Source organism: Amblyraja radiata, chromosome 1 (assembly GCF_010909765.2).
Source record: "Amblyraja radiata isolate CabotCenter1 chromosome 1, sAmbRad1.1.pri, whole genome shotgun sequence".
Taxonomy (NCBI): domain Eukaryota; kingdom Metazoa; phylum Chordata; class Chondrichthyes; order Rajiformes; family Rajidae; genus Amblyraja; species Amblyraja radiata.
This window is the reverse complement of record NC_045956.1, coordinates 86,544,088-86,570,385: the sequence shown is the minus strand read 5'-3', so window position 1 is coordinate 86,570,385 and position 26,298 is coordinate 86,544,088. Positions and strand designations below refer to the sequence as shown.

At 42.4% G+C, this 26,298-nt stretch overlaps 1 protein-coding gene across 2 annotated transcripts in view; it reads left to right on the top strand.

Annotated features, from left to right (window-relative positions):
- Positions 1 to 26,298, top strand: part of kcnip4 (potassium voltage-gated channel interacting protein 4) — an 817,169-nt gene that overhangs the window by 560,271 nt on the left and 230,600 nt on the right. The window lies entirely within an intron of this gene.

Genomic DNA, 26,298 nt, shown 5'->3' with positions numbered 1-26,298 from the left:
AAAAATTAGCGGCGACTAGAATGAAGTCGCCATGGAGAGTAGCGAGAATTCTCGAGCCGTAGGTGGGTTGTCAGGAGGTCCTAATGGGTTGCCAGGAGGTCGAAAGTTCTCGGAGGTTCTCGTAGGTTGTAGCCTGTGCTGACCGGTGAATTTCATTGGATCATTGGGGGAAAAAAAGGTAAGCAGTAGTTTTCAGAACCAAGGATAACCGACCGGGAATGTTAAATGTCCGTCGAGTTTCACAGCCGTATATCTCTGGCTTTTTAAAAGTTGTCTCCACTCCTTCTCCCCCCTTCTCCCCATCCCTCTTTTAAAGGACTTACCGTACACTGTGCTTTAGCCGTCTTAATTACAGCACCAACCTTCCTGTTCATCGCGGTATGTGTCTGTATCATCTTGGTTTTGAACTGTGTGAATTTTTTAGACTGCACTCCCCCGCTTGCACTGTCCCCCGCCTGCATAACGGGCTGGTGAAGGAAGTGACGTGTTTGTGTGTGTGTTCCACTCTGACAGTTGCCGTTCCAGATGTCGTTTTTTTAGGCGACTGCTGGCAACTTGAAAAATCGCCTAAGTAGGGCAGGCCCATTAGTCACACCTAAAGTAAGTAGGTTATATTTTTGATGCACTATGTAGCACATCAGAAATTGTTGAATTAAAACAGATTGCTTTTTTTACTTCAATGAAATATATATTACAAAGTTATGCAAAATAGAACTGTTCCTCAAGAACCTTTTAAAGCCCTGTCCCACGGTACGAGTTAATTCCAAGAGCTCTCCCGAGTTTGCCCTGATTCGATCTCGGAGATTTACGGTAATGGCCACTCGTCGGTACTCGGGGCTCTCGTGGACATTTTTCAACATGTTGAATAATCTTCACGAATCTTCCCGTGCTTACCTGCCGTTAGCGAGTCTTCCCGAGTACCTGCCGTTAGCGGTACGAGCCCCTAAGAAACGTTCCCGAGCTCTGACGTACCCGCTACGTTCATTCTCCGTGATTACCACGAGTTTGATTTTTTTTAAACTCTGGAGAGCTCTTGGAATGAACTCGTACCATGGGACAGGAGTTAGTTGCATTCAGTAATAAGTCAAAAATATCTATTAGTCACAGAAACAAAATAGCATTCTCTCTAAAAGTCATTTTGATTTCCTGTGATTTTCTACTTAGAAAAAGGCACAACATAGTTCATGTTGGGAATTGTATGTCCCATAGGGATGTTGGCAATTCTGTTACTCTTCCTTCATCAGAAAAAACAAGAGATTAAATTCTGTTCCACCCAATGAACCGAGACCATCATGAATGGCTGCTGTTTGCGTTTTGAATGTGAGACATTCTACAGTCTCACACTGAGCACATTAACAAGGTTTGTCTTCAGCCAGCTGAGATGCCAAGAAACAAACAAGTCACAATATGTATGCTACATCATTTTAGTTTCCATTACAAAAAACACATTTTGTAATTGAACAGAAAATGACAATGTACATAACGCTATTAATTTGACGCTCTTGTCTTTTTCTTTCCAAAATACAAATCATTTATATCACAGTGTGAATAACAAAAAATTGCAAAATCCTGCATAGTGTGCTTCACAGTCTTAACCATTTGACAACAATAAACAAACCAAAAGCAGCCTGTTGATGCTGATCGAGAAAATATCTAATTCAAGGAATTTAAACTGATAGCAACTCCACCATTAAAAAAAACAACTAAAAATCACTTCAGTTGAAGAAATGTACCAGATGTGTTCTCTGCAGGGAGTGCCTGAAGATGAGAAAGAAGAAATATTTGTACCAGTAGTGTATTGGCATTTAACATGATGAATTAACAGCTGAGACTGAGTGAACTTAAACAGCCCTTTGGCTTTTCTATAGAGTAGGTTCAGGAAATAAATTGAAGTCAAGGAAATATATAATGATAAGATCCATTTTTAATTATTTACAGAACGTCACACACACATGTATACTTTATCATGTATATATATGGTGATAGGTATGTGTCTGCATTGCCCTTCGTGCCTTGCCTCCTATGCTGGTAATATCTTAGCCTCCCCCCCTCATTCATGGCTGACCATGGGTATCTCCAGAGTGTTATTCCCTATATGGAGGACGTCTGTGCGTGACTTTTTTGAACGTGGGGAAACTTGTGGCATGGAGTCCAAGACGACCGGAGACCCTTTTCTGCTGCAGACTTCATCTGCATTCCCAGCCGTTGTTGTGACGGTTGTGATGCTACATTAAGGTCAGCCATCATCCTCCACCTGTTCCACTGTTGAGATATTGGTTGGATTCCATTTTGTCAGAGACCTCCCCCTCGACCTTACCGCCATGTGTGTCCCTACCAGGAGCATTGCTCCAGATGGCATCGCTCTCAGGATCTCAGGTCTACACAAACTACTCCACCACGACAAGGTGACAATCCACAGAGAAGAGACAATCCACGAAGAAGGCTGGCAATTATGTAATAATACTGGCAATGATTTGTTATGCTTCGACCATGGCCAGTAATGGGAAAGAAACCAGAGCAGATGAAGTTATTTTCGTGTTAATCCACCTTCTCTCATCACTTCCTTATTCAGCAACTCTCTTCTGCTTTCTTTTCATTTCTCTGGCTCAAAATCTGGCCAGCCAGTGAAGGAATGGCAAGAAGGTGCTGATGGTGAAGATATTTAAATTCACACCGTATCACCTCATAGAAACATAGAAAATAGGTGCAGGAGTAGGCCATTCGGCCCTTCGAGCCTGCACCGCCATTCAATGTGATCATGGCTGATCATCCAACTCAGTATCCTGTACCTACCTTCTCTCCATACCCCCTGATCCCTTTAGCCACAAGGGCCACATCTAACTCCCTCTTAAATATAGCATAAAGGACCTCCATAGCTAAAGGACTCCAGTTATGTGCCACTTTATTTCTGTGAAGAGAGGATATGAGTGAGCCGACTGTCATGGTTGAGTCAATGGTAGTTTTTGTGAATTGCAGATACAACATTTGCAAAAGCACTAATTGAGTGGGTGCTGGCTATTAGGCAGAAGTCCTGGTTAATAGTCATCATGGAGAGCTGAGTGATGGTGTCTGATGAACTGAGTAGCACTTAAGGCAAGCAGTGCAGATGGTATGATAGAGCCTTTGATGCAGCCACTGAAGTTTTATCAAATGTCCACAGTTATTGAACCTTTTGTGATGCATCATCCATTTTATCAGGTCAATGACCTTCAGGATTATCGGTTGTCATTACCTTCTGAATATGAGTCTACATGACCCTGATGAAATGAGATATTATCTCTAATATATGCCTCCTCCACCAAGTCCTGCGGCACAATTCAATGTGCAAAAAACCTTGGCTCCCTAATTCTCACTGTTGTTCACTTTTTGTGCAACTGTCTGCTGTAGTCTCAGTATTCCTCCCCATCAAGGGATTTGGGATTAATTTTGGCAAGGCTAACATAATTTGAATGGACATATCCATTCATATAATCCAACCCCTGTTGGTACTGTATCATCCTACCACAACCAGAGAGCAGTGCAGAACTACATCTATCTCTTTGGTGACTCAGATTATACTTGATCAGACATTGCATTATCTTGCATTAAACCTTATTCCCGTATCATATACCTATACACTGTAAATGGCTAGATTGCAGTCATGTACTGTCTTACTCCTGACCGGTTAGCACGCAACAAATGCTTTTCATTGTACCTTGCGACAATAAACTAAATTAACCAACCCACCAATAACACAATTCATGTAAACTGGGTAGTGAAGCTAAATAAGGCTGGCCTTCTGTTTGCTTTCCACACAAGGGGTAGAGGTTAATTGCCCAACGTGATCCATTGTGAAATGAACTATCCAATTGGGTCCCCTTAACCATTTTGACCTTAGCTGAAAGGTCTGCATTGTACAAGTGAAGGAAACAATAGGATGGCTATTTAGAAGTCACAAAGAGTCACTCCTTTGTGAAACTACTGTCCGGAATGAGATAGGTGTACATAATTTATTTCTGTCGTCTAATAGTATAACAAACATTTAATAATAAAACTGGAAGAAACAGTAATATTTTGCTAAAATATGTTCAGGTGAGAATAAATGTTATTTTTTTAAAATACACTTAATTTCTTTGTCTAAATGAAAAGTACCAATGCCTAACTTCCTCGTAGATCAGCACTATTGCACTGCCAACAAAACTGTTTTGATACACTGCTGATGTCTTGCAACTCTATTTAATTGCTCATAAGGGGAAACTAGATCTTCAAAATTAATAGCTATTTCAACATAATTAACATTATATACACATAATTACATATACACATAATTTCAACATAATTAACATTATATATACATTTACATAATGCTGCAAAATGAGAATATATGCAAATTAAAATAAACTAATGCACTTATATATTATGTTGCTGAATAGGTTTGTCAAACATTTACAGTTTTTCTAAAGTCAACATAGTTCTTGAGAATTAACTACAGAATTTTAATTTGGGATTAAAGACTAATCCTCAATTCAGTCACAGAACATTTGTTCTATTTGATTGGATAATCATGATTCACAAAATGTTGCTTTTAAAGATCAGTTGGTGAAAAGATGAACTTTTCAAAAGTGAACTGAACATAAGTGGAAGAAATTGAAGGAAATGTCAGTGATTGTTGCAAAGACTAGCGTTGGTAGTCCAGGTAGCAAAACCTTGGCCACAATGTTTATGTGGCAAATTCATGGCCATTCTACAATTTGTGAATATAGTAAGAAACCATAGTGAGATCCATATTAAAAATTAATTGAAGTTATAAAATATATAAATTTCAGAAATCAAACAGTAAGCCAGATGGCATGTGATTCAGCATTATCCATTATCCATTTATGTTAAGCTGTGATAGATCTAGAGTCGAGATTCTTTGAGAAAAAGTGCAATCTGGTGCAATAAAAATGCTGCAATAAAAAAGGAAATTGAGTAACTGGTTTCAACAACCAAAGGACTTTTTGGTTTGTTTCTAATCTATTCATTCTATTTCAGGAATCTCTGAGTCTGGAAATACTTTTGTGCCTTGAAAGTCCAGTTTAAGTTAGTGATGGTGAACAGACTAACTTGTGTTTCTTTCGTGAACTTCTGGTGGTAAAGTTCATGGCACATCAGGCCCCAGGCCTAGTGTGCAACAGGTCAGTTTTGTCATTAAAGTGCTGAACATGAAAAGGAAAATTAGTAAATAAGGGTTTGGGTAAGTAAGCAAGTAACTGCTCAAGCAGAGAGAGAGAGAGAGGCTGGTGGAAAAGAGGAGTTGGAGCGTAAATTGAGATGGGATTAGGCCATCAAGACCTGAGGAATTATCAGGATATTAAGGGTTGGGAGCCCGTCCATGTGAGCAGATGTTAATGAGTAACTACCTGAAGCCCAGTTCATTACTTATTCCGGAGCCTGGGACCTGCTCAGATGGGCCCTCTTCAATGTACACTGGAGTGGCCTGTGTGTTATGAAGAGTTGACTCTCCACATGTGGTCCATGTTGTCACATGGGCAGGCATATGCTAATGGAAGATGTATGTCAGGTAAACAGAAGGCACAGAGGAGAAATAACCCACTTTGTGATTCTTCCAACAAGCTGAATTTTAAAAGTTCAATCTCTTCGCACATGCAATTTTTTGGCTGCACAACAGAATTCCTTAGCCATGGAGTAATACCTGAAAATTCTTATTTTCTCTAGTGATTATAATAACTGAACATTAATAACCCATTATTTGTTATTTGCACTTTATCAGTTTATTTATTCATGTGTTTTGTAGTCAATACCTATTATGTTCTGTGTGCTGAAGCAAAGCAAGAATTTCATTGTCCTATCAGGGACACATGCCAATAAACTTGAACTTGAACTTGATTTAGTGGATGTATCGAATTGAGTGCTGAAAATGACTTGGATATTCAAAAGTTTCCATCCATTTACTTCAAAATCTTCTTTTGATGTTGTTTCTAGCTTTGCAGTTTTGAAGAGAGAGTCCATCATTGGTTTCATGCATCTTTGCTTCATTGATTCCTTGGTTTGAAATCTTTTTTACTCAATTTGTTAGTTTACTTAATCTTCAAACATATCACTGCAATTTTATGTGCACAGCTTACAATGCTCCAATATTATTTATAATCAATGCCAAACTGGAACATATGGCTGACGACTGTTTAAATTGATGTAAATAACAAATGGTTAAACATAGAAACATAGAAAACAGGTGTGGGAGTGGGCCATTCGGCCCTTCACGCCAAGCACCACCATTCAATATGATCGTGGCTGATCGTCCAAAATCAGTATCCCGTTCCTACTTTCCCTCCATATTCCTTGATTCCGTTAGCCCTAAGAGCTGTATCTAACTCTCTCTTGATCTTCACTTTTAAAGCAACAGTATAGATGCTTCCATGGGAAGTGGTCAGGGGTTGGGGCCACACTTCTAGTCACTTACTTCCAAATCACGTTCATACCTAAGTATTGAGTATGGAAGTTGGGAGGTTATGTTGCAGTTATATAAAACATTGGTGAGGCCGTTTAGAGTATTAGAGTTCTGTTCTGTTTATTATAGTATTGTGTTCTGTCCTGGCACCATGTTATAGAAAATATGTTGTCAAGCTGTTACGGGTACTGAGAAGATTTACAAGGACGTTGCCAGGATTCGAGGGTCTGAGCCAAAGGGAGAGGTTGAGCAGGCTTGGAATCTATTCCTTGGAGCGCATGAGGATGAGGGGTGATCCAATAGAGGTGTATAAAATCATGAGAAGAATAGATCAGGTCAACACAGAGAGTCTCATGCCCAGAGTAGGGGAATAGAGAACTAGGGGACATAGGTTTAAATACTGGGGGAAAGATTTAATAGGAATCTGAGGCGTAACTTTTTCACAAAAAGAATAATGGGTGTATGGAACAAGCTGACAGGGGAGGTAATTGAGGCAAGGGCTATTGCAACGTTTAAGAAACAATTAGACAGGTACATGAATAGGGCAGGTTTGGAGGGATAAGGGTCAAATGCAGGCAGGTGGGACCGACGTAGATGGGACATATTGGTCGGTGTGGGCAAATTGGGCCGAAGTACCTGTTTCAACATTGTATGACTGTGACTTTATGACTCTATAATGGTGTGAGTGCTGAAAATCTAAAATCTGTAAATACTAATAGGTCAGGCAGCAAACAAATGTCAAAGGTCTTTGTATCAGAGAGAGAAACTATTTCTCACTTTCTGCTCCTATTGACATTCAATTTCATAACTAATTCAATGGTTTACTTTCTATCTCCTGAGTTATTATTTAAGTAAAGTGTAAATGTTAGTAAATAGTTTCTTATGTGGATCCTTATCACGTGGTCTTGCCAGTCCATATAATATTAATCCCAAACCAATCACTTAAGTTGCAGAAATAAGGAATTGCAGTTGATGGTTTACAAACATGTCACAAAGTGCTGGAGTAACCCAACAGGTCGGGTAGCAATGGCAGAGCATGAACGCATGATGTTTCAGATCGCGAACCAATATGATCTCCTACCCTCAAAGCCATGCTTTACCAACCACTGAATTTCCAAATGCACCTATATCTCCTCCCTTAAAATCACCTTCAGTAACTTTCCAATCACAGACATTAAGCTTACTGCATTTTTCTTTGCAGCCCTTCTTAATTACAGGCACAACATTAATCCCCCTCCAGTCCATTGGCACATTACCTGTGCCTCACAATGATTCATATATCTCAGCCAGTACGCCAGGAATTTATTCACTTTCTTCTCTAGCTTCCCAAGGTGGCCTTGAATATGCCTGATTTTAGGGCATTGATATACTGTATCTTCACACATTTCAGGACATCAGCATTTCCTCAACTCAACATCTCCTGGATTATCTACAAGGCATCACCATTAACTTTCCCAAGTTCCCCAGCCTTCAAGCCTTTCTCTATGCTTTAAAACACAGGAAAAATATTAATTGAGAACCTTGCCAATCTCCTGTACTGCCACACATAGATGACCACTTTGGTTTCTGAGGGCACTATTTGTTCCCTGGTTACTCTATTTCCCTTAATGTATTTATAAAATCCCTGTATTCTCCTTAATTTTATTTGTCAGGGCTATTATGTGATATACAATACTTCTTATGTGTACTCTTCTATCTGCTATACTACTACAGGTATACACACCTTTGTCACTCTTTGCATATCTTTCTCTTTTATTTTATTTCTCATATCATAAGATTCAATTCAATTCAATTCAATTCAATTCAACTTTAATGTCATTGCACAAATACTAAGTATGGGTACAACGAAATGCAGTTTTGCGTCAGTCCGTAGTAGTTGTGCATATAGAAATTTAAAAAAAAGAAGATACAGAATATTCAAAAATACAGAATAATTAAACAATGGGGACGGAGGGACCGGAGAAATCTATCGGCGGGACTCCGAGTTCAGCAATGTGATGGTATAATTGTAGAAGCTGTTCCTCATCCTACTGGTACGAGACCTGAGGCTCCTGTACCGCCTGCCTGATGGGAGGAGGGCAAACAGTCCATGGTTGGGGTGGGAGGGGTCTTTAATGATCTTCCCAGCCCGTCTCAGACACCGTTTTCGGTGGAGGGCATCCATGGCAGGGAGCGGGGCACCGATGATGTGCTGCGCGGTTTTCACCACCCGTTGTAGTGCCTTCCTGTCCGCAACAGTGCAGCTGCTGTACCATACCGTGAAGCAGGTGGTCAGGATGCTCTCGATGGTACAGCGGTAGAAGTTGGTCAGTATCTGGGGGGACAGGTGGGTTTCTTGAGCCTCCTCAGGAAGTAAAGGCGCTGCTGTGCCTTTTTGATCAGCTTGGAGGTGTTGAGGGACCAGGACAAATCCTCCGAGATATGTACCCCGAGGAATTTGTAGCTGGAGACGCGCTCCACCTCAGTCCCGTTTATATGGATGGGGGTATGACTGCCTCCTCTGGCCTTCCTGAAGTCGACAATAATTTCCTTCGTTTTCTTGGAGTTGAGGACGAGGTTATTGTTGGCACACCAGGTTGTCAGGTGCTGGACCTCCTCTCTGTAGGCTGACTCATCGTTGTCACTGATCAGTCCTACCACCGTGGTGTCGTCAGCAAACTTAATGATGGCGTTGGATCCGTAATTAGGGATGCAGTCGTGGGTGAAGAGGGAGTAGAGGAGAGGGCTGAGCACACAGCCCTGTGGCACGCCGGTGTTCAGTGTTATAGTGGAGGAGGTGAGGTTGTTGACCCTGACAGACTGTGGTCTGTTGGTGAGGAAATCCAGTGTCCAGTTGCAGAGGGAGGTGGAGATGCCAAGTCCGCTGAGTTTGGTGATCAAGCTGGCGGGGATGACAGTGTTAAAGGCAGAGCTGAAATCAATGAACAGCAACCTGATGTAGGAGTTGTTGTTGTCCAGGTGGGTCAGGGCAGAGTGTAGGGCCGCCGATATGGCGTCCTCTGTAGACCTGTTGGCCCGGTAGGCAAACTGATGGGGGTCCAGTGTGGGGGAGAGGCTGGCTTTGAGGTGAGCCAAGATCAGCCGCTCAAAGCACTTAGCAATGACAGGGGTGAGTGCCACTGGGCGGAAATCGTTGAGACTCCCTGTGGCTGACTGTTTGTGCACTGGCACGATGGTTGATGTCTTGAGGCAAGTGGGGACAACACCCTGGGCCAGTGAGAGATTGAAAATGTCGGTGAAGACTGGGGATAGTTGTCCAGCACATGCCCTAAGCACCCGGCCAGGGATGCCATCGGGGCCGGCAGCTTTGCGCTCATTCACCTTGCTCACTGCATCTTGTATAGCAGAGGTGGAGAGACTGAGGGGTTGTTCATTCGGGGGTGGAGCAACTTTGATGGCTGGGGTTTTGTTGTCCCGGTCAAAGCGAGCATAGAAATGGTTTAGCTCGTCAGGAAGGGTGGCGTTGTCTGGGGGAGGGGTGTTAACTTTATGGTAATCGGCAAGGGATTTGATTCCTTGCCACATGCGCCTGGGGTCAGAGTTGTTTTGGAAGTGCTCCTCAATCCGCCGTTTGTGATTGAGTTTGGCATTCCTAATTCCCATTTTCAGATTGGCCCTGGATGAGCTGTATCCCTCAGCGTCGCCAGATCTGAAAGCGGCATCGCGAGCCTTCAGTAGGAGTCTGACCTCCCTGCTCATCCACGGCTTCTGGTTAGGGAAGGTCTTTATCTCTTTGTGGGTAGTGACATTATCGGTGCAGAATTTTATATAGTCCATAACTGTTGAGGTGTATGAGTTGATGTCCACTTGTGAATTGAAGGTGGACTGAGTAGCAAACAGACTGAAGAAGGGTTTCAGCCCGAAACGTCGCCTATTTCCTTCGCTCCATAGATGCTGCTGCACCCGCTGAGTTTCCCCAGCAATTTTGTGTACCAGCAAACAGACTCCAGTCTGTCTGCTGAAACTGCTGCTGTAAAACAGAGACAGCCCCCTCAGACCAAACCTTCACTGTCCTCATGGTAGGTTTCACACGTCTGATCAGAGGTGTATATTTGGGGAGCAGGAACAGAGAGAGGTGGTCAGACTGACCAAGGTGGGGGAGGGGGAGGGATTTGTAGGCTTCAGTAATATTAGTATAAACTAAGTCCAGAATATTGTTTCCTCTGGTTGGGCAGGAAACATGCTGATGGAACCTGGGGAGTACAGTTTTAAGGTCGGAGTGGTTGAAATCACCCGCAACAATAAATGCCCCCTCTGGGTGAGCAGATAGATGTTTGCTGATAGCAGCTTGCAGCTCTTCCATTGCTAGCTTGGCATTAGCGTCCGGGGTACATAGACTGCCGTGATAACAGTCGATGTGAATTCTCTGGGCAAATAGAAGGGCCTGCACTTTAACATCAGGTATTCCAGGTCAGCAGAGCAGTGACTACCAATCCTAACAACGTCCGTGCACCATGTGTTATTCACATAAATGCACAGTCCGCCGCCCTTGGTCTTACCGGAGTCCTCCACTGATCTGTCGGCCCTGAAGACAGTGTGCCCCTCCAGCTCGATGGCGTTGTCTGGGATGTTGTCATTGAGCCATGTTTCGGTGAGGACCATGGCGTTGCAGTCGGCGATCCTTCTGTGTGTGGTGATCCGCAGCCTCAGTTCGTCGATTTTACTCACCAGGGACCGGACATTCGCGAGGAAAATGCTGGGCAGAGCTGGCTGGCGAGGATTTAATTTCAGCCTAGCTAGATGTCCTCCCCGCATCCCACGTCTTTGTTTGCGGTCCCTGCGCCGCCTCCGGGCACTTCCTGTCGGGGGAGCTGGCCCACTAGACCACGGTGTCCTGGCGATCTCCGGCGGCAGTTGAAAGTCGCTTCTGGGGCTCGTTACGCAGAGACGGCTGAGCTCCAATAGCTCCTGACGGCCGTATAGAGTCTTCGCTCGGGTGCTCCGGGCGAAAACCAAGGTAATGATTAATAGGAAAATAACTAAATTACAAAAACTAAGGAGACGCAGAGCCTCGCGTTGTGCACGCGACGCCATCTTGTCGTCACAAGATCATAAGTGATAGTAGAATTAGGCCATTTGGCCCATCGTCTACTCCGCCATTCAATCATGGCTGTTCTATCTCTCCTAACCCCATTCTCCTGCCTTCTCCCCATAACCACTGACACCCATACTAATCAAGAATCTATCTATCTCTGCCTTAAGTATCGCCACTAAATTTGCCTCCACAGCCTTCTGTGGATGATTCTTCAGTAAGTGTCTACTTTTAAGATTCTGGAAAACCGATTATAAAACTTAAATTTTTGCAACTTTGAATGTTGTTTCACACAGATGAACATCTCTACTATGGGAAAGATAAGTTTGACGCAATCTTTTAGAGAATTTAATTTATTTTTTCCTCTCCTTTTTCCAGGTTGGCCATTACATTCAGTCATATCGATCGCATTTTTATGATGAACAACACTGTAAAATATAACTGATTTAAGAATATAAAATCAAATTTCTGCCCCAGTCTTTCAAATTATAGAGTTTCTTCCTCAAATAAACCACCAATAAAGTACTTTATCAGTCTAACAAGTTGATTTTAAACCTTCGTAGCAATAGTTTACTGCCGAAAAAAGTGGTGATTTTCAGCAAAAATGGTAACCGTCACATAACTTTTCACCAACTTCCTCTAAAACAATATTAACTTCAGATGAATAGGCAAAATCATACTGCTCATTTATCAATTACAATTAATAATTATGGTCAATGTTGTATTATTTTACACATTATGAGCATAAGAAACTCATGTGACGGATATGACTCAGCATGATGGAGATGATCAAGTTCGGGAGATGGAGATAGAGATAGAGCCGTAGATGGAGCTGGAGGTGGAGATGGAGCTGGAGCTAGAGCTGGAGCTAGAGCTGGAGATGGAGCATGAGCTGGAGGAGCTGGAGATGGAGCTTGAGCTGGAGGAGCTGGAGATGGAGCTGGAGCTGGAGCTAGAGCTGCAGATGGAGCTAGAGCTGTAACTGGAGCTGGAGATGGAGCTGGAGTTAGAGCTGGAGGAGCTGGTGCTGGAGCTGGAGATGGAGCTGGAGATGGAGCTGGAGATGGAGATGGAGATGCAGCTAGATCACTGCCTGATTCACTTGGTAAATGGTAATCTTCTGCAGAGACCAGCAAGGAAATCTTCTGCTATAAGAACCAGCAAGGTCCAACTGAATGGATCATCACACGACAATAAGACCAGGTCCATCCTTCACAACACTGAACCTCTACAAATTTAGTTTAGTTTAGAGAAACAGCGTGGAAACAGACCCTTCAGCCCACCAAGTCCGCACCGACCATCGATCCTCGCACACTAACACCATCCTACACACACTAGGAACAATTTTATATTGATACCAAGCCAATTAACCTACAAACCTGTACATCTTTGGAGTGTGGGAGGAAACCGAATACTCAGAGGTAAACCCATGGGCAGAACATAAACTCCGTATAGACAAGCACCGTTAGTCCGGATCGAACCTGGGTCTCTGACGCTGAAAGGCAGCAACTTTACCGCTGCGCCACCATGATGCTCATGTGTGACACTTAATAGCAAGAGCTAGAGCTGGAGAAGCTGGAGATGGAGCTTGAGCTAGAGCTGGAGATGGAGCTGGAGATGGAGCAGGAGATGGAGCTGGAGGATGGAGCTGGGAGATGGAGCTAGAGATGGTGCTGGAGATGGAGCTAGAGATGGAGGAGATGGGAGAATGGTGCTGGAGATGGAGCTAGAGCTGGAGGAGCTGGAGATGGAGCTGGAGATGGAGCTGGAGATGGAGCTGGAGATGGAGCTAGATCTGGGAACCGAGAGATCGCGGGTTACGTGACGGAGATGAGGGTTACGGATATGACGGCCCAAATCTTTAGCCCAGCATGGCCTCGCCAGAAGGCAATGCGTCACACATGGCACAAACCTATCTGCACTCCAAATAAAAAAAATTCTGATTTTCTAAGGGGTTCTATAGCATTCGGATATGATGCTGATTGAAGGTACTCATGCGTGATGCTGCAAAAACTGGAGTTTTGCATGCTTCTCGTCCTGCAAATCAGGAGAAACTCACACGATAGGTGACTTTCGAATTCCGCGGTCTTTGAAGACCGGAAGTGCGCATCTATTCCATTTATATCCATGAGGAATGGCGCAACACAGGTGAGTGACGGCATCTGACTCCAAGAAATTTTTGAGACAAACTGTAAGATTTATAATTTTATCAAGAATAGAGGCATATTTTGATGTTTAAGTGATTAATACCTACCGTTTAAGAGTATTTTCATTTAAGATAGACCCCCCATCAAATAAATATGATTACTGGAATTTTTACGAGTAACCAGCGGGACATTCGGTTTTCCAGGGGTAGGCATCGAACATCGGGAAAGAAATTAAAATATAACACTTTATTTTCTCTAGGGTTTAATCTTTATTTATCAGGATTATGTTTATTAACAATGTAGAAAAAGAAGAAATGGTATAGAATTGTGGATTTTCTGTCTATACGACATCAAAGTATCGGGACACCAAAGTAGACACTTACAAAGTAGAATCATCCCTCTGGCAAAGAATTCCAAAGATTCACCATAAGTTTCATATGTGCAGAAAACCTATAATTCTTTGAGGTGTAATAGGATTAATTAACACCTCATCATCTTTCACCGTTCTTCTGTAGTTTTATATAGGGACAATATTGACTAGCCTTTTTCGCATCCTATTTGGCTTTTAAAATATCCATAATTTTGGTGACAGCATTTGTTTGTGCTCAAAACTTACTTTAATAAAAGACCCTGTGTGTAGGAATGAACTGCAGATGCTGGTTTAAATCAAAGACAAGAACAAAATGCTGGAGTAGCCCAACGGGACAGGCAGCATCTCTGGAGAGAAGGAATGGGTGATGCTTCGGGTTGAGACCCTTCTTCAGACTGATCAGTAATAATAAAATACCCTGTTTGATTGGAACTTCATCCCTCACTAAACATCTGCTTCCACTATCATTAGTGTACTATGGCTGTAGTGTATGTCATCCATGAAATGCACCACAATTACTCACCAAAAGGAGAACACTTTTGCTGAAGGCACACTCTGGGTTTCAGCAGGAGGCGGAGGAGTAGATTGTCAGAGAAATTGCAGTGAGGAATGCAAGAGTAATAGAATTAGAATAGTGGGTGATTTCAACTTTCCTAATAATAGGTAGAATTGCTTAAGTGTGAAAAGAGTTGAGGAGGATGAATTTGTAAACCGTGTCCAGTACATCTACAGTATGTCGATGATTCTAGGGACAGGACATAGAAACATAGAAACATAGAAATTAGGTGCAGGAGTAGGCCATTCGGCCCTTCGAGCCTGCACCGCCATTCAATATGATCATGGCTGATCATCCAACTCAGTATCCCGTACCTGCCTTCTCTCCATACCCTCTGATCCCCTTAGCCACAAGGGCCACATCTAACTCCCTCTTAAATATAGCCAATGAACTGGCCTCGACTACCCTCTGTGGCAGAGAGTTCCAGAGATTCACCACTCTCTGTGTGAAAAAAGTTCTTCTCATCTCGGTTTTAAAGGATTTCCCCCTTATCCTTAAGCTGTGACCCCTTGTCCTGGACTTCCCCAACATCGGGAGCAATCTTCCTGCATCTAGCCTGTCCAACCCCTTAAGAATTTTGTAAGTTTCTATAAGATCCCCTCTCAATCTCCTAAATTCTAGAGAGTATAAACCAAGTCTATCCAGTCTTTCTTCATAAGACAGTCCTGACATCCCAGGAATCAGTCTGGTGAACCTTCTCTGCACTCCCTCTATGGCAATAATGTACTTCCTCAGATTTGGAGACCAAAACTGTACGCAATACTCCAGGTGTGGTCTCACCAAGACCCTGTACAACTGCAGTAGAACCTCCCTGCTCCTATACTCAAATCCTTTTGCTATGAAAGCTAACATACCATTCGCTTTCTTCACTGCCTGCTGCACCTGCATGCCCACTTTCAATGACTGGTGTACCATGACACCCAGGTCTCGCTGCATCTCCCCTTTTCCTAGTCGGCCACCATTTAGATAATAGTCTGCTTTCCTGTTTTTGCCACCAAAATGAATAACCTCACATTTATCCACATTATACTGCATCTGCCAAACATTTGCCCACTCACCCAGCCTATCCAAGTCACCTTGCAGTCTCCTAGCATCCTCCTCACAGCTAACACTGCCCCCCAGCTTAGTGTCATCCGCAAACTTGGAGATATTGCCTTCAATTCCCTCATCCAGATCATTAATATATATTGTAAATAGCTGGGGTCCCAGCACTGAGCCTTGCGGTACCCCACTAGTCACTGCCTGCCATTGTGAAAAGGACCCGTTTACTCCTACTCTTTGCTTCCTGTTTGCCAGCCAGTTCTCTATCCACATCAATACTGAACCCCCAATGCCGTGTGCTTTACGTTTGTAAACTAATCTCTTATGTGGGACCTTGTCGAAAGCCTTCTGGAAGTCCAGATACACCACATCCACTGGTTCTCCCCTATCCACGCTACTAGTTACATCCTCGAAAAATTCTATAAGATTCGTCAGACATGATTTACCTTTTGTAAATCCATGCTGACTTTGTCCAATGATTTCACCACTTTCCAAATGTGCTGCTATCCCATCTTTAATAACTGACTCTAGCAGTTTCCCCACTACCGATGTTAGACTAACTGGTCTGTAATTCCCCGTTTTCTCTCTCCCTCCCTTCTTAAAAAGTGGGGTTACGTTTGCTACCCGCCAATCCTCAGGAACTACTCCAGAATCTAAAGAGTTTTGAAAGATTATTACTAATGCATCCACTATTTCTGGAGCTACTTCCTTAAGTACTCTGGGATGCAGCCTATCTGGCCCTGGGGATTTATCGGCCTTTAATCAATTTAATTTACCCAACACCACTTCCCGGCTAACCTGGATTTCACTCAATTCCTCCAACTCCTTTGACCCGCGGTCCCCTGCTATTTCCGGCAGATTATTTATGTCTTCCTTAGTGAAGACGGAACCAAAGTAGTTATTCAATTGGTCCGCCATATCCTTGTTCCCCATGATCAACTCACCTGTTTCTGACTGCAAGGGACCTACATTTGTTTTAACTAATCTCTTTCTTTTCACATATCTATAAAAACTTTTGCAGTCAGTTTTTATGTTCCCTGCCAGTTTTCTTTCATAATCTATTTTTCCTTTCCTAATTAAGCCCTTTGTCCTCCTCTGCTGGTCTCTGAATTTCTCCCAGTCCTCCGGTATGCTGCTTTTTCTGGCTAATTTGTACGCATCATCCTTCGCTTTGATACTATCCCTGATTTCCCTTGTTATCCACGGATGCACTACCTTCCCTGATTTATTCTTTTCCCAAACTGGGATGAACAATTTTTGTAGTTCATCCATGCAGTCTTTAAATGTCTTCCATTGCATATCCACCGTCCACCCTTTTAGAATTAATTGCCAGTCAATCTTGGCCAATTCACGTCTCATACCCTCAAAGTTACCTTTCTTTAAGTTCAGAACCATTGTTTCTGAATTAACAATGTCACTCTCCATCCTAATGAAGAACTCAACCATATTATGGTCACTCTTGCCCAAGGGGGCACGTACAACAAGACTGCTAACTAACCCTTCCTCATTACTCAATACCCAGTCTAAAATAGCCTGCTCTCTCGTTGGTTCCTCTACATGTTGATTTAGATAACTATCCCGCATACATTCCAAAAAATCCTCTTCCTCAGCACCCCTGCCAATTTGATTCACCCAATCTATATGTAGATTGAAGTCACCCATTATAACGGTTTTGCCTTTGTCGCACGCATTTCTAATTTCCTGTTTGATACCATCTCCAACTTCACTACTACTGTTAGGTGGCCTGTACACAACACCCACCAGCGTTTTCTGCCCCTTAGTGTTTTGCAGCTCTACCCATACCGATTCCACATCCTGCAAACTAATGTCCTTCCTTTCCATTGCGTTAATCCCCTCTCTAATCAGCAATGCTACCCCACTATCCCTCCTGAATATTGAATATCCCTGGATGTTCAGCTCCCAGCCTTGGTCACCCTGGAGCCATGTCTCCGTGATCCCAACTATATTATAGTCATTAATAGCTATCTGCACATTCAACTCATCCACCTTATTACGAATGCTCCTTGCATTGAGACACAAAGCCTTCAGGCTTGTTTTTACAACACTCTTACCCCATATACAATTTTTTTGAAAAGTGGCCCTTTTTGATTTTTGCCCTGGATTTTCCGGCCTGCCACTTTTACTTTTCACCTTGCTACCTATTGCTTCTACCCTCATTTTACACCCCTCTGTCTCTACGCTCACACATTTAAGAAACCCTTTCCCTTTAACTCCATCCTCCACTAGCCCATTCGACACCCCACCCCCCTTATTCAGGACTGGATCTAATCTGAGGGAATTTAGCTCCCTGAGCAAATACTTGAAGAGTCAGTGGGAGAGTATTTTAGAGATAGTGACCATAACCCTGTAAATTCTGAGGTGGTCATGGAAAGGGATAAGGATAGTATGGAAATTAAGGTCTTGAATTTGGAAAAGGTCAATTTCAATATCATAAGACGAGACTTGGCTAAAGTAGACTGGGATCTACCGCCTGCAAGTAGGTCTACATCTGACAAGGGAGTTAAAGTGAAAGTCATGAAAGTGAAGTCATGAAAGTTCAGGGCTGATGTGCTCTCTGTAAGCGAAAGATACAGACAAAAAGTCCAAGGAATCCTGGATATCAAGGAAATTAGGATTTGTTCAGGAAAAGAGGGAAATGCATGGCAGGTATAAAGAATTGAACTTTTTCCTTCAGATGGTGTTTGGTATCTGGAATGTACCGCCTGAGTGGGTGGTGGAGGCATCTCAACAAGCACTTAAATCACCAATGCATGGAAGACTGGTAAATGGGAATTGTATAAATGGCTACTGGATGGTTGACATGGACTTGGTGGGCCAATTGGTCTGTTTTGTGCAATATGATCCTATGGCACCCTGTTGATTATTGGAAACATTACAGAAAGCAGCAGAGTATTTGTTAAATTATGTCACAGTTCCAAATCAGTCTCACCTGCATAAATAGTAACATTGACTAACCAAAATAAACATAAACCAAACATATGTAACACAGAAAAATATGAATCAACTGAATATGATGAAAAGAAATGCATAGATTAATGGGTCAAAGAGATCTGTGGTGTGGCACTAATCCACCTAGAGCACAAAGTCCAATGATTTACTGAGTTGCCTTCTCCAGAACAAAATGTAACTGTTGCAGTTCTGTTTAGTAGTTTGCACTGGGGACCAGTGATGGGGAACTGATTATTTGTGTGAGAGATAACGCACTAAATACTTTGTTGTTTACACGCTGTGCAGTCACATTATGAAATAATGAAAAAAAATTGTTGCCTTAATATTGTTCATTAATTCTTGTTAGAAATAAATATTAGGTGCAAGGTGTTTGCACTGAGTAGAATAACTTTGGTTCACAATTTCATGCTTGATTCCCTCCATCTTACCCCAAGTTATTGGACATGAGCCTAAACTGAACCAATCAGATATAGTGCTGAGTTAAAATTAATAAAACAAAGTAAAAACTGGGCTTAGTTCCAAATGGATCATCTGTCATGGATTAGGATTCCTGCAGAGGAATCTATGTTTGAACAAAATACTTTTCTCTCGTTTATTAAAAATAATTGCATTTTTTCCTCAGGAAAGTGGAAAAGAATGTGATATTTTTTAATGCAACTTACTTTTTATTATACTTCCTATGGCCTCATAAACTATTCTGAGAAAATAAAATGCAGGAATCCTGGTATCAGATCAATTCTTTAAAATGTAGGTTGAAGATAATAAATTAATAATATTAATGGATTGAAGAAAAGGTAATAATTAGACAAAGAGTTACAAATTATAGTAACACAGTGGTGTAGGTCCAGTGGACCAAATGGACTATTCCTGGTTTCAATATGTTTCAGGAATAGAGGCAAGCCTATCATTAACTTTTCATCTTCAGTTTCCCCTGAGAAGGTGCAGGTGACCTGCCTTTAAGAACTGTAATTCGAGCTCTGAAGATGCTTCTATGTTGCTATTAGGAAGAATTTGTCGGTCAGAATGGTACTTACAAAGTAGGGAAACCAAGAGGTGAAAGAGTTACTCTTCCTGAAATTGTTTCCAGGGACATTTGGCACAATCTTTAAAGTAAGGTTAGTCGGGGCCATATGCATGGAACTATTGATTACTTCATTATTTGAAGAATTTTCAATTTAAGTTTTTGTCTTGTGTTTCCCACGGACTTGTGACAGAGTTTTCACACGCAAACTGCCCTCTACCTTCTCAATGGTGAAAGCTGCAACTTAGAATCTAAACTGCTGAAGAAACACATGTGAGTTGTAGCATTTCATCATTGCAGCCACAGGTTTGCTGAGTTTGAGAGGGTGGATATTTAACACGAGGATGGTTATTTTATTCCAGATAATATTGAAATTAAGTGAACCTTATGGTGTCAACCATCCGCCTAGTACAGAATATTCTGTCACATGCTTGATCTTTAAAATGGTTAAGGGGCTTTGCGGTATCAGGAGGTGAATCAATATTAATGGAGACAAATAGAAGCAAGGAACTGCAGATGTCGGTTACAAAAATAAAGACACAAAGTGTTGGAGTAACTTAACGCATCATCATGGGAGCACTTCAGACACCCGTCTAGTCTGAAGAAGAATCCTACCCTGAAACATGTTCTCACCTATCCATGTTCTCCAACGAGACAGCCAGACCCAGTTAATTACCCCAGCACTTTGTGTTTTTTTTACTAGATGCTTAGTGTTTAACCTGGTCCTGCAGGCAGCCTATGAATATGGCTGATCCGGTTGAGTTTGTTATCACTTTACTATGGCCTCATAAAACAATGTGAGAATGTGAAAGGTAGAACTTGGGTGATCTCATATCAAACTAATTATTTAACTTAAGGATGAAGATGATGGGAATGTGATAATGCTAATACCACTGAATGTCAAGTGAAATAAGGTAAATAATATTTCTGAAATTGTAGCCAGGGACATTTGGGGCAATCTTAAAAACAAATGTTGTCCAGGCCTTATGCACGGAGCCAATGACTATGTCATTATTTGCAGAATTTTCAATTTAAGTTTTTGTCTTGTATTTCCTACACACTTGTGGTAGTTTTGTTGCTTCTACCAATTAGCAAAATGAGACCAATTAAGAATATGAAACAAAATATTGAATTTGTTCCAACAGTCGTTAAATACAGTATAAAAGGAATGTTCCTGGATAGTTGCCCAGAAATTCATGCCAAGCCACTCATGCTTTGGTTCCAGATTAGCCTCCCATAAATGATGTGTGAAGTGATGTATGCAGGCCCGTACGAAGCTTTTCAAAAAGGGGGGTGGCATGACAGGATTACAAAAAACTTAATGTGAAATAATGTGCGGGCAGCGCACATCACGAGTGCGAAGCGTGTAGTCCCTCTATGCCAGGGTCCAGGGCCTGCTTTAGGGCCCTGGAAGCTCTGGGGTTTTAGATGCTCTCTGATCCATTCTGAGCCTTGTTTTGGAGCATTTTTGCACCAAATTTATGACCAATATTTCAGAAATTAACAGGAATCTGAGGTAGCTTTTTCACACAAAGGGTGCTGGGTGTATGTAACGAGCTGCCAGAGGAGGTAGTTAAGACTGGGACTATCCTAATGTTTCAGAGACATTTGGACACGTACATGGATAGGACAGATTTAGATGGATATTGGCCAAACGCGTGTGAGTAGGACTAGTTTAGATGGGACATGTTGGTTGGTGTGGGCAAGTTGCGCTGAAGGGCCTATTTCCACACTGCATCATTCTATGACTATAAAGTGAAGAAGAAAAATGCATGTAGATAAGTAGAGCAGATTTGACAGAGGAGTGAAATGTAAAGGCAGAGAGAGGTTTATGGGTGGAAAGGAACATAGGAAAGGAGGAAGGAGAGTGGCTTGGGCAGATGGGTGAAGGGAAAATAGTCACAAAGTGCTGGAGTAACTCAGTGGGTCAGGCAGCATCTGCGGAGAATATGAATAGGCGACGTTTCACAGAGTGCTGGAGTAACTCAGCAAATCAGGCAGCATCTGTGGAGAACATGGATAGATTATATTTCGGGTCAAGACCGTTCTTCAGTAATATTCATGATGTGCCATGCATAGACATTCCTGAATGTTACCCAAACCATCGTGAGCTACTTTGTTACTGTGCTTGCCCTCTCCTATAATATCTCTGCTGCCTTGGGTGATGCAGGACAGGACACAAGCTTTGGGACACGGTGTGAAGCTGTTGCCGTCTGTCCCAGCCTGGTAAAAACCTGGATGGAGTGGATTTGGAGAGGATGTTTCCACTAGTGGGAGAGTCTAGGAGAGTCTGGGAGATTCTAGGACCAGTTGCCACAGCCTCAGAATTAAAAGACATTCCTTTAGGAAGGAGATGAGCAGGAATTTCTTAAGCCAGAGAGTGGTGAACTGTGGAATTCATTGCCACAGACAGCTGTGGAGGTCAAGTCAATGGACATTTTTCAGGAGGAGATTGATAGATTCTGGATTGATACGGGTTCCATACACCTACCACCCCTTGTGTGAAAAACATACCCCACAGATTCCTATTAAAACTCTTGCCCTTCACATTAAACTTATGTCCTCTGCTCCTTGATTCACTTACTCTGGGCAAAAGACTCAACCATATCTATTCAAATCATGATTGTATACACCTCTATTAGATCATCCCTCATCCTCCTGTGCTCCATGAAATAGTCCCAGCCTACTCAACCTCTCCCTATAGCTCTGGCCCTCTAGTCCTGGCAACATCCTCATAAAACTTCACTGTACCCTTTCCAGTTTGATGACATCTTTCCTATAACATGGTGCCCAGAACTGAACACAATACTCTGAATGCGGCCTCACCAACTTCTTATGCAACTGCAACATGACCTCCCAACTTCTATACTCAGCCTGACCCGCTGAGTTACTCCATAAGATCCCCTCTCAATCTCCTAAATTCTAGAGAGTATAAACCAAGTCTATCCAGTCTTTCTTCATAAGACAGTCCTGACATCCCAGGAATCAGTCTGGTGAACCTTCTCTGCACTCCCTCTATGGCAATAATGTACTTCCTCAGATTTGGAGACCAAAACTGTACGCAATACTCCAGGTGTGGTCTCACCAAGACCCTGTACAACTGCAGTAGAACCTCCCTGCTCCTATACTCAAATCCTTTTGCTATGAAAGCTAACATACCATTCGCTTTCTTCACTGCCTGCTGCACCTGCATGCCCACTTTCAATGACTGGTGTACCATGACACCCAGGTCTCGCTGCATCTCCCCTTTTCCTAGTCGGCCACCATTTAGATAATAGTCCGCTTTCCTGTTTTTGCCACCAAAATGAATAACCTCACATTTATCCACATTATACTGCATCTGCCAAACATTTGCCCACTCACCCAGCCTATCCAAGTCACCTTGCAGTCTCCTAGCATCCTCCTCACAGCTAACACTGCCCCCCAGCTTAGTGTCATCCGCAAACTTGGAGATATTGCCTTCAATTCCCTCATCCAGATCATTAATATATATTGTAAATAGCTGGGGTCCCAGCACTGAGCCTTGCGGTACCCCACTAGTCACTGCCTGCCATTGTGAAAAGGACCCGTTTACTCCTACTCTTTGCTTCCTGTTTGCCAGCCAGTTCTCTATCCACATCAATACTGAACCCCCAATGCCGTGTGCTTTAAGTTTGTAAACTAATCTCTTATGTGGGACCTTGTCGAAAGCCTTCTGGAAGTCCAGATACACCACATCCACTGGTTCTCCCCTATCCACGCTACTAGTTACATCCTCGAAAAATTCTATAAGATTCGTCAGACATGATTTACCTTTTGTAAATCCATGCTGACTTTGTCCAATGATTTCACCACTTTCCAAATGTGCTGCTATCCCATCTTTAATAACTGACTCTAGCAGTTTCCCCACTACCGATGTTAGACTAACTGGTCTGTAATTCCCCGTTTTCTCTCTCCCTCCCTTCTTAAAAAGTGGGGTTACGTTTGCTACCCGCCAATCCTCAGGAACTACTCCAGAATCTAAAGAGTTTTGAAAGATTATTACTAATGCATCCACTATTTCTGGAGCTACTTCCTTAAGTACTCTGGGATGCAGCCTATCTGGCCCTGGGGATTTATCGGCCTTTAATCAATTTAATTTACCCAACACCACTTCCCGGCTAACCTGGATTTCACTCAATTCCTCCAACTCCTTTGACCCGCGGTCCCCTGCTATTTCCGGCAGATTATTTATGTCTTCCTTAGTGAAGACGGAACCAAAGTAGTTATTCAATTGGTCCGCCATATCCTTGTTCCCCATGATCAACTCACCTGTTTCTGACTGCAAGGGACCTACATTTGTTTTAACTAATCTCTTTCTTTTCACATATCTATAAAAACTTTTGCAGTCAGTTTTTATGTTCCCTGCCAGTTTTCTTTCATAATCTATTTTTCCTTTCCTAATTAAGCCCTTTGTCCTCCTCTGCTGGTCTCTGAATTTCTCCCAGTCCTCCGGTATGCTGCTTTTTCTGGCTAATTTGTACGCATCATCCTTCGCTTTGATACTATCCCTGATTTCCCTTGTTATCCACGGATGCACTACCTTCCCTGATTTATTCTTTTCCCAAACTGGGATGAACAATTTTTGTAGTTCATCCATGCAGTCTTTAAATGTCTTCCATTGCATATCCACCGTCAACCCTTTTAGAATTAATTGCCAGTCAATCTTGGCCAATTCACGTCTCATACCCTCAAAGTTACCTTTCTTTAAGTTCAGAACCATTGTTTCTGAATTAACAATGTCACTCTCCATCCTAATGAAGAACTCAACCATATTATGGTCACTCTTGCCCAAGGGGGCACGTACAACAAGACTGCTAACTAACCCTTCCTCATTACTCAATACCCAGTCTAAAATAGCCTGCTCTCTCGTTGGTTCCTCTACATGTTGATTTAGATAACTATCCCGCATACATTCCAAAAAATCCTCTTCCTCAGCACCCCTGCCAATTTGATTCACCCAATCTATATGTAGATTGAAGTCACCCATTATAACGGTTTTGCCTTTGTCGCACGCATTTCTAATTTCCTGTTTGATACCATCTCCAACTTCACTACTACTGTTAGGTGGCCTGTACACAACACCCACCAGCGTTTTCTGCCCCTTAGTGTTTTGCAGCTCTACCCATACCGATTCCACATCCTGCAAACTAATGTCCTTCCTTTCCATTGCGTTAATCCCCTCTCTAATCAGCAATGCTACCCCACTATCCCTCCTGAATATTGAATATCCCTGGATGTTCAGCTCCCAGCCTTGGTCACCCTGGAGCCATGTCTCCGTGATCCCAACTATATTATAGTCATTAATAGCTATCTGCACATTCAACTCATCCACCTTATTACGAATGCTCCTTGCATTGAGACACAAAGCCTTCAGGCTTGTTTTTACAACACTCTTACCCCATATACAATTTTTTTGAAAAGTGGCCCTTTTTGATTTTTGCCCTGGATTTTCCGGCCTGCCACTTTTACTTTTCACCTTGCTACCTATTGCTTCTACCCTCATTTTACACCCCTCTGTCTCTACGCTCACACATTTAAGAAACCCTTTCCCTTTAACTCCATCCTCCACTAGCCCATTCGACACCCCACCCCCCTTATTCAGGACTGGATCTAATCTGAGGGAATTTAGCTCCCTGAGCAAATACTTGAAGAGTCAGTGGGAGAGTATTTTAGAGATAGTGACCATAACCCTGTAAATTCTGAGGTGGTCATGGAAAGGGATAAGGATAGTATGGAAATTAAGGTCTTGAATTTGGAAAAGGTCAATTTCAATATCATAAGACGAGACTTGGCTAAAGTAGACTGGGATCTGCCGCATGCAAGTAGGTCTACATCTGACAAGGGAGTTAAAGTGAAAGTCATGAAAGTGAAGTCATGAAAGTTCAGGGCTGATGTGCTCTCTGTAAGCGAAAGATACAGACAAAAAGTCCAAGGAATCCTGGATATCAAGGAAATTAGGATTTGTTCAGGAAAAGAGGGAAATGCATGGCAGGTATAAAGAATTGAACTTTTTCCTTCAGATGGTGTTTGGTATCTGGAATGTACCGCCTGAGTGGGTGGTGGAGGCATCTCAACAAGCACTTAAATCACCAATGCATGGAAGACTAGTAAATGGGAATTGTATAAATGGCTACTGGATGGTTGACATGGACTTGGTGGGCCAATTGGTCTGTTTTGTGCAATATGATCCTATGGCACCCTGTTGATTATTGAAAACATTACAGAAAGCAGCAGAGTATTTGTTAGATTATGTCACAGTTCCAAATCAGTCTCACCTGCATAAATAGTAACATTGACTAACCAAAATAAACATAAACCAAACATATGTAACACAGAAAATTATGAATCAACTGAATATGAAAAGAAATGCATAGGTTAATGGGTCAAAGAGATCTGTGGTGTGGCACTAATCCACCTAGAGCACAAAGTCCAATGATTTACTGAGTTGCCTTCTCCAGAACAAAATGTAACTGCTGCAGTTCTGTTTAGTAGTTTGCACTGGGGACCAGTGATGGGGAACTAATTATTTGTGTGAGAGATAACGCACTAAATACTTTGTTGATTACGCGCTGTGCAGTCACATTATGAAATAATGAAAAAAAATTGTTGCCTTAATATTGTTCATTAATTCTTGTTAGAAATAAATATTAGGTGCAAGGTGTTTGCACTGAGTAGAATAAGTTTGGTTCACAATTTCATGCTTGATTCCC